Raw genomic sequence first — 6,905 nt, 5'->3', positions numbered from 1 at the left:
ACTTAGTATATTTAATATAATTTTAAGCATGCTGCCTATTTCAATAGCACACATAGCATATTTGATGCTTTTCTAGAACCATTTTTAGCATTCCCTTCTATGTTGGAGAAATAATATATTTTACTTATTTCCTATGTTAAGATAATTTTCATGTTTTCCAAATTTAAATAAAATTTTTTTCAAATAAGGATATATTTACAATGTTAAATCTGTACTTTAGAAAATTTAATGATGTGGGGAAGATAAAGCTGAGAAATAATTTTAAAACTGTCTTCCAAACATTTAAAGACACTATGAATATTTGAGTTACCCATTTAATTGAAAATACATGTTTATTTCCATGGACATTTCTTGCTTTACACCTCTTTATGCAACAATATATTAACTTTTTGTGTAAACCTTGCCTTTATGTATGTCAATGTTTGAAATTAATCATTTTCACCACTCAGTGCCACCACTTAAGAACTGTGGAGCTGATACTAAAGCAGAGGAAGTGAAACTGTCATGGGTTTAATTACTTAAGCAGAAATATCTGAGTTGATAGTCTGACGTCTTGAAACCAGAGGTCTTTTTAAATAGATCTATATGATAAATGCCCAGGAAGAAAATACACCAGCTCAGATTTTAAGAAAATGATACAAATAATTCCCAGGTTAATTTAGAGCTTTATCACTTGATGAGGTAATTGATGAATCTAGCAAAATGAAGTAGTGTGATATTAATCCTACTGGAAGAAGGCACGATAATGTTAGAATAAATATTTTGAAAAGCACAACAAAAAGAAAACGTTTAAGCAAACATATTTCAAGTGTATGTTTTAATAAAACTCTAGAAGTTCTAACAAAAATTGAAAGAGGACAGAGATGTTGGATTATCATCTGAGAAGATGAATCAGATGACATACATAGACTGAGTATTCAGTATCTTATTCTTTTTACTTTTGTATATTTTTGAAAATTTCTAAGCAATACAAATAAATGCCTATCCCACTCCATTGGAAATAAATATATTTACATTAATTAATGCAACCTCCTCTTAGATTTACCCCTTAAAAGTAAATGTGCAAAATAAGTTTTTAGATGTATAAGAGTCATCTGAGTGAACTGGAAAATTTTCCAGCATAGAAAGCCCGTGTTTATATATGTAGCTACTAAGCCTTAGCACACATTATTAAAGGAAACTCACCCTCTCAGAAACATCTTCTAAAATATGAAGTTACTCGACCAGGAGTGGTGGCTCACTCCTGTAATTTCAGCACTTTGGGAGGCCGAGGCAGGTGGATCACTTGAGGTCAAGAGTTCCAGACCAGCCTGGCCAACATGGTGAAACCCTGTCTCTACTAAAAAATCAAACATTAGCTGGGCGTGGTGTCACACCCCTGTAATCCCAGCTACTCAGGAGGCTAAAACACGAGAATCGCTTGAACCCAGGAAGCAGAGGTTACAGTGAGCCAAGATCATGCCAGTGTATTTCAGCCTAGGCAACAGAGCAAGACTCCATCTCAAAAAAAAAAAAAAAAAAAAAAAGCAAAATAAATAAATTGTGAAGTTACTCTATTGGCATTATCGGAGATTATAAAATGACATCACGAATAGAGGGGCTTTATTAAAATAGACATAATTCAAATATTTTTGTTCAAATGTTTTCTTTCAGTTGTGTTTTTCCAAAATAATTCATGCAATGTTTTACAAAGAATATGTTGAAATATTCAACATATACTTGAATGTTGTTATTGTAACAAACTTAAATTTTCTCTTTGAATATTATTTCTTAATCCTTAGAATCACTTATTAACAATTATTTGTTGCATCATGAGGTACTCTTCATTATTATCATTATGGTTGTCTATATCTGGCTTAATTTGTCTACAATGAAAGTGTTTCATAGTACCAATTTTCTTTAATTTCAGTGGAGAAGTAATTTTTTCTTATTATTATTATAGCGTTAGTGATAATTTCTTGAGAATAAAAAGGAAAATGTTTCTTTATAAATAATTTGCATACATAAAAGGTGGGTTTGAAGATGGGACTGAATTTCATTATCCTACCTCTCTCTTCTCTTTACTTCTAAGGCTCAGAATAAAATATAAACACAAATTTATTGATGGCTGGGTAGGACTCTAGTACATTTTGAAGGAACGCAGAGCTCAGCTCATGATGCATAAGCAAGACCTCCAGTAGCCTTTCCCTGGAAATCAAGATTGTGAGCTTTGTAGAACAGATTGTAAGTTGAAGTAACCAATCAGCCACACACAGAGATGCTGGAATAGAGTGATACAATGTCTGAACTTCCCTCAGACTTGCAAGTCTTGTTAGTATTAATCACAGAAGGTGGAACAAAAGAGTATGTTACATACACACACGAAGCAGTATGAAAAAGACTGGAACATAGATTTCTACCTTCAAGGCACAGTTAACAAAGCCACTTCATAAAATGTGCTGCCATTGAAATAGCTAAGTCGCAGAATTTCTGTTTCTCTTTGGTAATTTTAATTTCTGATTCTCTATGCAATACCTTTAATTTGCATATATATGCCCGTGGAGTTCAAAATCACCTATCTCCCATTGCCTAACCGCACCCCTCCCCACCATCATAACAGTATTCCACAAGGTTCTCTTGAGCCCTACATAGTTTCCTGATTAATAATTCAAGTCACACTCCAGCATCCTTTCCAAAACACTTTCCCTTCACATGTGCCCTTGTCAACAACAGCAAATCGACAATTCATTGAATGGCTATCAGACCCAGGCAAATGTTCTGGGTACCTTGAAGAAGATGCTAAAAACAAACGAACAAACAAACAACCCAAAACAAACAAAAAAATCAAATATTTCGCCCTCATGGAGTTTATGTCATTGTAGGAGGAGATAAGGAAAAGAGTCACTTTAGCAAAGAATTAAAGGAAGTGATAAAAGAAATCACTGGAATAGCTAATGATGGGCACCCCTGGCAATTGTTCAAAGCTGTGGCATGACCACAGCAGCAGGGACAATGATGGTTGGGATAAAATGAAGGAGATAGAGAATAGTTGGAGAGAGGTAATTAGTAATGTCTACTCAATTGCCATACTCTTTTACCTATCTAAATATTTGTTATACATGTCCCCTTTCCTAAATCTGTACAATCGTTCTACATAAACCTTCATCGTCTTTTGGGTATTATTGCCATTGTGTCTTTATTCTGAAGCCAAGCCTTACTGCAATAAATCTTCCATTGGAAACTTGCCTTTTAAATTTAAAAATTTTAAATCAACATCCTTACTTGCTTCTATGGTTCCAGTGTTATTCTCCTAACTGATCTACAAAAATGAAGGTAGAAGACACTTTCAAATAACTATATCTGACTAATAGAAATGTCATTTCAGAGAAGAACTTCAAGACTGCATGTTATGGCCTCACCCTCTCTCTGCAGCCCTCTTCTGCTGTTGCTCAAGCTGCTCCTCCTTTTCTCACTATGCTTCAGCCACTCTTGTTTTGTTTTTGTTTTTTTTTTTTCCAGGGCCTTAGACTTCTTCATCTCTTCTTCCATCCTATCCTCAAGCATGGGATGTTCTTTTGCATCATTCCCTCTGTTGAATGGCTTCTTTGTGCTGTATTCTACTTTTTTTTTTTCAAAGCACTGTTTAAAAAGCCACATACTAAAGATATTTTCTCTGATTTATTCTTCCTCTGTAATCTAAATTAGGTATATCCTATTTCTTTTCAGAACACATTGTGTTTCTGTCATACTACTCACTTACCAGAATTTGTAATTTTGCATTTATTTTTATTTCTAGGGTAACTGGCCACTAAAATATATGTCTTGAGGACACATTTTGTATATTTTCCTTACCCCCTTTTCTTCCAGAGCCTAACATAGTATATACATAAAGTGCTCAATAAAAATTTTTTCAAGAATTACTGAATACTATATTACTAATAACATTTATTTCCTGATTACCTAATATGAGTAAGCAATGAGTCAGATACATACAGATATAGAAAACAATTGCACAAATCATATATTACAGTGCCAATTTTTAAATTCATAAATTGTAAAATTCTGATTTAGAATCTTAAAAATTGCCGTAAGTCATAAAATTAGTAAGATTTAGGTACTATTTGAAAGTAGAAGTCCTTTTCCTCACATTTCTCTGTCATTCTCTAAAATCACCTTTTTTTTCTTTTCATGGGATTGTGAGGATTTGTATTGATACCAAAATTAATAGAAAAATTTAAAAACATACCTGTACTGTTTTTAATAGTGTTCGTATTTGATTTCATGCTAGTGTATTGTCTTCTTAGTTCTGTTCAAAATTTAAAGTGCGTGAGGTCTCCTGGTTTCTCCCAAGAGACACATGTCACAGAAAACACCAGGAATCTCATGTAAATAACTAAGTTGCAATTAAGATTTATTGGTTTCTTTAGTATCCTACATATTGCTGACACTGACAACCTAGAGACAGGCTGCTTTTCTTAAAAATGATGACATATTTCTTTGCTTTCAAAGCCCTTTTGGCTTATTTGACTGCAAAACTTTCCAAGACTTACTGGATATTGACAGTCCACACTACTGTATCTTTCTAAAATATACACTTTACTTAGTCCATCTTGTTTCCTCTAAGAGATCACTGTGCTTCCTTTTCCAAAAAATAAATGAAAATATTTACATTTATTAAAATTGAAAGTTTATTTTTATATAATTCTGTTATTTAAGCACTCTATTTATCTTGTCTGAAAAGCCAATAATGGGCACTTTTGTTCCTTATAGACTGATATATCCTTGTCATTAATAGCGTGGTTTTTTTTCTATGGGAAACAAAAGACATTTTAAACCTCCACTTTACAGCCTTCTTTTCTTGAATTTTCAGCTATACCACTACATTCACTTCTTTTACTCTTTATTTATTGAAATTTTTATCATTTTTAACATTTTACTCATTAGTCTTTTAACTATAAAATGATTAGCCTTATCAATGAAACCAGTTTATTATCACTTTTTATGTTAACTGTATTAAATGCCACAGTTTAAAATGTTTTAATATATGCAGCTTCATAAGTAATATCCAGGTCTGACTTGTATATTTAGGCATCTTTATTAAATTGAGGTGTAGCCTTTGTCCTCATCATGTTTCAGAGGGTTCTGTTTGATGGAAACATACTTCCTCTGGGGAAACGGTTGCTCTAAAGAAGTTCTCTGAGAGAAAGCATAATGATAAAAAACTCATAGAATATGATGTCATTCTACATTACATGCTTCTTTTCGCTTGAAATGATTTGTCAGTCTTCAGATGTGGACGAATACTTACTTAGCTCCCAACATTCTTCAGGTATTCAAGCCTGTCTTCTTCATGTGTGGATGCTTTGTCATGGTGGCAGAGTACCTGGCATAGATTCTTCCATGAGTGTTTACAACAGACCTAAAAAAGAATAAGATTAAGGATGGCAAGATTAAGGATGGCTAGGAATCAGGAAACACCGTTGCATTGTGAACTAAGTATTGGGAATGGATGCTTTCATCTATGACAGTCACTATCATCTCTACTTATCCTAGAATGTGCCTTAAGCTGACTGCAAGGAAAGGAGTGAGATATTAATCTCATCTCCCCCCTCAAAAAAATGGTGATAAAACTTTCTTATCTGATTGCCCATCTTGACCACTATAATCTTTAATGCAGTAATTAGGCAGAATCCAACTAGTTGAAATAGCTATTGGTAAGAAGGCCAAGAATTTAAAGCCAAATCTTGCAGTTCTCAAGAGATGCTTACTCACAGGTGATGTTTCTAGGCAACCACTTCACCTTCTGATTCCACTGCTTCACCTAAGTGTGATGCTCAGTTTGCTCTATTGTTACTGAATGTTAAAAGAGATGGAGAAGTGCAGTATAAAGAACTTATTTTAAACCAGTTGAAAATAGAGATTTAGAAAAAGAGACTTTAAAATTCAATTCTGTATTGGAAGGTATGCAAGCACATTTTAAAAAACTTTTTCCCCATGGTTTAAGAAATTATTTTTAGTGAACAGAAATTTGAGATAAAATTTTAATAAGAATAGAAATATTATTTGAAGGAAAGTGTTATGTTTGAAATATAAATGCTTTAAAGCTGATGCTCCAGAGAGCAGGATCAAAAGGCTGTGCCACTGGACAGACACAGTAGTTCTCACAGTTGCAGGCCTCTGCTATTTCAATAGAATTGTCAAGGACAACATCTCCTAAAAAATATTGCTCAAACATTGTGAAACAGAGTTACTATTCCTACATTGCCTTTAATTTGCAATCATCAGTTCTTGACCTTAGGTTTAGAACCTGGAAGTTTTCCTGCTAAGAACTTGTTATCTCTTACTCGAACTATGAATAATTTACCCATGCCTATGCCCCTATTTGAATTTTATAGGCTACATAATGTTTCAATACAATCTCTAGGCTGTTTCAGCATGCCCTTTCACATACCAGCTTTCTATATTCTCATATCTGTAGGGGAATTAAAATTCATATTGATGTTGTTCTTTGAAGTGGCCTAGATGGAATGGGCTTCCCCAATATTTTATACCAAGGGGAAGGTCCATCCTCATGCTCTGCTGGGTTGATAACTGCCCTTGAATCTAACTCTAAAGCCCTTCCCTTAGGGATTTAGACTAGACAGTTGTTGTCCAAAGGTCAGAGAATATAAAGGTCAGTTTTTGTTGTTGGTGGTGGTGTGGTGTTATTTTTTTTTTTTTTTTTTTGAGACGGAGTTTCACTCTGTCGCCCAGGCAGGAGTGCAATGGCGTGATCTCGGCTCACTGCAAGCTCCGCCTCCTGGATTCACTCCACTCTCCTGCCTCAGCCTCCTGAGTATCTGGGACTACAGGCGTCCACCACCACATGCGGCTAATTTTGTTTTTGTATTTTTCGTAGAGACAGAGTTTCACTGTGTTAGCCAGGA

Source organism: Mandrillus leucophaeus, unplaced genomic scaffold, assembly GCF_000951045.1.
Source record: "Mandrillus leucophaeus isolate KB7577 unplaced genomic scaffold, Mleu.le_1.0 Scaffold640, whole genome shotgun sequence".
Classification (NCBI taxonomy): domain Eukaryota; kingdom Metazoa; phylum Chordata; class Mammalia; order Primates; family Cercopithecidae; genus Mandrillus; species Mandrillus leucophaeus.
This window is presented reverse-complemented; position numbering follows the sequence as displayed.